The sequence below is a fragment of the Microtus ochrogaster genome, unplaced genomic scaffold, assembly GCF_000317375.1.
Source record: "Microtus ochrogaster isolate Prairie Vole_2 unplaced genomic scaffold, MicOch1.0 UNK477, whole genome shotgun sequence".
Taxonomy (NCBI): Eukaryota; Metazoa; Chordata; class Mammalia; order Rodentia; family Cricetidae; genus Microtus; species Microtus ochrogaster.
This window is the reverse complement of record NW_004949575.1, coordinates 10,691-15,980: the sequence shown is the minus strand read 5'-3', so window position 1 is coordinate 15,980 and position 5,290 is coordinate 10,691. Positions and strand designations below refer to the sequence as shown.

Genomic DNA, 5,290 nt, shown 5'->3' with positions numbered 1-5,290 from the left:
AGGCTTTAACACGGGTCTCTTTGGCTTTCTGTTGAGAGTGGTCTATAATTTATTTCATTTTCCAGTCAGGCCTTGAACTTGCAATCCTCCTGCCCCAGCTTCCTTCCTCCATTAGAGCCAGCCTGTCTCCCTGAGTCCTGCTGTCATTACATTCACTAGTGTTTGAAGGGACTTGTAGGTTCCAGGGTGGTGGAGGTGGGTCTTCTATCTGTTGCTCTCATTGGTTAATTAATAAAGACAACTGCTTGGCCTGATAGGACAGAAAAATTAGATAGGTGGAGTAGACAGTACAGAATGCTGGGAAGAAGTGAGGTGATACACAGGCTATAGCATTCCTATCCAAGATGGACGCAGGTTAAGATCCTCTCTGGTAAGCCACCACCTCGTGCTGCTCCACACATTGTTAGAAATTGGTTAATCGCTGGGCGGTGGTGGCACACGCCTTTAATCCCAGCACTCGGGAGGCAGAGGCAGGCGTATCTCTGAGTTCGAGGCCAGCCTGGTCTACAAAGGTAGTTCCAGGACAGGCTCCAAAGCTACAGAGAAACCCTGTCTTGAAAAACCACAAAAAAAAGAAATGGGTTAATCAAGATGTGAGAATTAGCCAGTAAGAGGCTAGAGCTAATGGGCCAAGCAGTGCTTAAAAGAATACAATTTGTGTGTTGTTATTTCTGGTATAAAGCTAGCCGTGCAGGAGCCGGGTGGTGGGAAGTAGCCCGTCACTCCTACTACACCAGGGCAATAGACTCTGGGACTCAGTGTTGCCTGGGGACCATCCCTATGGGGCCAAATCTGAAAAGGTTCCAGGTAGTGGCCACCATGGTGCCAGGGATACATTCCTCACCTTGCTTTCTTCCAAATTGCCGCAGCTGGCACTCTGGAGCTTTCAAGGCTTGTATACAATTCACTTCCCTAAGGAGTGATGATGCTCTCTGGACATGCCTCCCCCCCCCCCCACGTCCCATGATTTCATCTTCCAAAGGATGTCCACTGAGCTGACAGTGCCTGAAACTTTCCCATACTTTCTGGGGAAACCAAGGTTGTATTCCCTTTCTGTCACAAGGACAGAAGGCTCCAGCCTGAATGACTGCTTCAGGCTTATGACAATTTTTTTTAAGCCAGCTTCTCTACATAAAATGGTTGACCTGGACCTCCGTATATAAAGAATGCTGACATGTAAATCAGAGATCCGCCTGCCTCTGCCTCGTAAGCACTGTGGTTAAAGGCGTGTACCACCACCACCTAGCATATGATTTGTCATTTATGTTTTAATGAGAGGTCTCCTGCCTTGAAAAAGATGATCTTATACGTGTTAGTCAATGAAAGATCTTGAATTGTGGTTTGGGTTTATGTCGTTTTTTGTTTTCCATACAGGTTTCTCTGTAGTTTTGAAGCTTGTCCTGGAACTAGCTCTTGTAGACCAGGCTGGCCTCGAACTCACAGAGAATCACCTTCCTCTGCCTCCTGAGTGCTTGGATTAAAGACATGTTTCACCACCACCCTGCTTTTTTTTGTTTTGTTTTTGTGGGTTTGTTTTTGAGACAGGGTGTCTGTCAATGGTTATCAACTTATGAGTCTTGACCCCACTGTCAACTCTCTTATCTCAAAAATATTTACATTACTATTCATAACAGCAAAATTACAGTTATGAAGTACCAATGAAAATAAATTTATGGTTTATTTTCATTATGGCCACAAATGAGGAACTGTATTAAAGGGTCACAGAATTGGGAAGGTTGAGAACCACTGCTCTAGTTTTGGCTGTCCTGGAACTCACAATGTAACCAGGCTGGCCTCTCACTTACAGATAACCACCTGATTCTGCCTCCAGATTGCTGGGGTTAAAGGTGTGCACCACCTCAAGAAAATGTCCTGTGGAGGGGAAAAAGGTATGTGCCACGATGCCCAGACCCCAGGCATGTAACAGGAACAAGCGGGCTGCATCTTGCCACCCAGCTAGCTTAACTCCTGAAATAACCACACAGAAATTGTATTAAATTACTGCCTAGCCCATTATATCTAGCCTCATCTTGGCCAACTCTCACATCCTGATCTAACCCATTTCTGCCAATCTCTGTATAACACTACGAGGTCGTGGCTTACCGGGAAAGATTCTAACCAACGTCAGTCTCTGGAGGGAGCTTCATGGCATCTGCCATTCTGCCCTTCTTCCCAGAATTCTGTTCTGTCTTCCCCGCCTACCTGAGTTCTGCCCTATCAACTAGGCCAAGGCAGTTTCTTTAATAACCAATGAAAGCAACACAAATACAGAAGGACCTTCTACACCACAGGCAGTTTTACAGTTTACTTCCTTGTTCAATGCCAGAAGTACAAGGATGGACAGGAATTCACTGTGTAGGCCCACCTCATCTCAAAACTTGTGTACTCCACCAGTTCCCTCATATGTTGGTACTACATGGGGACAAAAGGAGCTTTAATTAATAGACATCTGGCTGGCCTGGACCTCTCTGTGAAGATCAGAATGGCCTCAAACTCACGGAGATCCACCTGCCTCTGCCTCCTGAGTGCTGGGATTAAAGGCATGTGCCACCACCGCCTGGCTGCTTGGAAGTATTTGAAGAAAATATATAATGCTGCCCCAAATTCCTTCAGTTGTGCCAGCTGGGTTCAGCAGGGTGAATGGACACCGTGGGAAGGTTCGGTGTAAGGTGTTTCCTTTACTTCCTGTGAAAGCCTAAGTGCTAGAGTTAAAATCACGCTCAAGAGAGCTTAGCACAGCCTCTTCACCACCAACGGACAGTCCTCAGCCTTCAGGCTCCCAAGTATCCACTTCCCAGTGAGGATGGATGGAGAGGAACAATGGTTGGATTGGATGCAGCAGTAGGGAATGTGGGCCCTTGTGAAAGGATCTCTATGCTGTCATTAGGAAGAGTTTGGCCTTGAGACCAAGAGGTGCTGAGTGCAATGGGGGTAAACGAGGATCTTCTTCATTGCTGTAGTAGTGACTGTGGCCCTGAGTTGGTTGCTGTGATAAAGTAGACTTTCCCAAGTCCTTGACTTGAAGCATTTTTTTTTTCTGGAAACTTCTGCAAGATATGTCTTGAAGAGCCACCAAGATGAGCTTCCAGGCCCGGCGGTGGCAGTGCATGTCTTTAATCTCAGCACTTGGGAGGCAGAGGCAGGTGGATCTTGGTAAGTTCGAGGCCAGCCTGGTCTACAGAGTAAGTGCCAGGATAAGCTCCAAAGCTACAGAGAAACCATGTAACATAAAACAAAACAAAACAAAAAGATGAGCTTCTAGGCCCTACCTACACTCCTGCAGTTGGCAGTGCAGAGCCTGCTGAGGGATGAGTCCTTGGCCATCTCTGCTCTGTAGGACCTGCCCAGGGTGCTGTTCCCATCACTGTTCAAGGGGGCTTTCACTGGCGGATTCACGAAGATTGTGAAGGTAATGGTAGCACCTGGCCCCTTCCCCTGCCTCCCTGTGGGATCGCGGATGAACACCCCTGATCTGGAGACCTTGAAGGCTGTGCTGGATGGCCTGAATATGCTGCTCACACAGGTTTGGCCCAGGGAGTGAGGATGAGGGATTCTGGCAGTGGAAGGAAGAGACAACTGGGGTCAGATAGTGTAGAGTAAAATGGAATCAGCTACCTGATGGCACTAGTTTGGTGTTTGTTGACTGTTGCCGAGCAATCTGGTACGGCACAGCTTAGAACTTAGACACAACCAAAGTAAAAAGAGCTTATCCATGCCTCCTCCTACAATCAAACCAGAAGTAGGACCAGATTGGGTTCAAGGGTAATCAAATAGAATAAAATAGAGGGTTAGCCGGGCGGTGGTGGCGCACGCCTTTAATCCCAGCACTCGGGAGGCAGAGGCAGGCGGATCTCTGTGAGTTTGAGACCAGCCTGGTCTACAAGAGCTAGTTCCAGGACAGGCTCCAAAGCCACAGAGAAACCCTGTCTCGAAAAACCAAAAAAATAAATAAATAAAATAGAGGGTTATAAGAGCGCATGCATGAAAACCTTCATGTATCCCCAGCAGTGCACAAAGGGAACAGCTGACTTTGAGATGTAGTCTAAAACCAGAGGCTGAGAACCATGCTGGCCTGTCTACTGAAATGGATACCTGTTGTAACTACAGGACATGTAAGCTAAAAGTGGTGGATTTGGGGGCCAAGCCTCACAACTTTTGGCATGTATGGGCTGGAGCTGAAGATCATGCCTGCTTACCACAGGTCACAAGGAAGGACCAACAACTGGAGGATCTTTCAGGATCGGAGGTGAGACAGCCCTTGAAGATAATAATAGACCTTTGCATCAATTTCCACAAACTTGATGGCTATCATACCTACTTGCTGTAGTGGGCCAAGCCACGGAAGGGTTCCCTGCAGCTCTGCTGCAGGAAGTTGCAGAGTTAGGTGTTGCTTGCCCATAGTATCACAGAGCTCCTGAAAGTGTTTGAGCCAGACGGTATCCAGGAGCTGGAAGTGAATTACGGTGGCAGCCGGGAGTCCTGGCATAGTTTTCACCTTAGCTGGGCCGGATGAGAAATCTTCGAAATCCTTGTTGTAGGAGTATGTGAATACCAGCTGTGATGAGAGAGCCTTTCCAGAGATGAAGTATGCCAGCTGGTTTCTTCCTCAGTTCTCCAGACTCCACTGTCTCCAGCACCTCTGCACGAGCCAGATCTACTTTGTCACTGGCCAGATGAAACACTTGGTCTGGTAAAGAAGGACAGAGACTGCAGCAAACCTTGCTCTTTTACATTGGAGGTTAGTGGGCACATGATGCTGGCCAGCGACTGAGGATTTAACAGTGAGGGAGGCATCAGCACCCTTATGCATGATCGTATTTCTGCTCTCCCTGCATCAGGGTCTCAGAGGACCACTCAGGAAGCAGAAGACTGAACCGGGGTAGAGAACTACTATGCCAGACGGCCATAGGAAGCTTGTCTCAGCTAAGGGGATGAGAACAGGGAGCCCAGAAAGAAGCTAATCCTCCCCCCTACCCCAGTCTCCAGGCCAGCAGCTAGGTCTGCCTCTAATTCCCCTTGTGTGAAAAACTTTTTTTGAGCCCAGATAAGGACTGAACAGGTGAAAAATGACTCTGGAGTTGAGGGTAAGGGGCAGTGATGAAGTACTGTGAACAGGGACAGTGCTGTACTTAGATGTAGGGAGTAGGTGAGTCCCGCAGTTGGTACACAGTGATAGGTCTTGGCTGGGTTGGTCCATCATGTGTGCCTTTTTGGCCTGATGCAGACAGCACTCTGGCTTTCTGCATATGAAAGGAAGTTGAAGAGTGATGGGCTGCCGGGCGATGGTGGC

The 5,290-nt window shown here is 48.0% G+C and overlaps 1 pseudogene; it reads left to right on the top strand.

Annotated features, from left to right (window-relative positions):
• The first annotated feature begins 3,250 nt into the window (after nucleotides 1-3,250).
• Nucleotides 3,251-5,290, top strand: part of LOC101996775 — an 8,270-nt pseudogene continuing 6,230 nt past the window's right edge.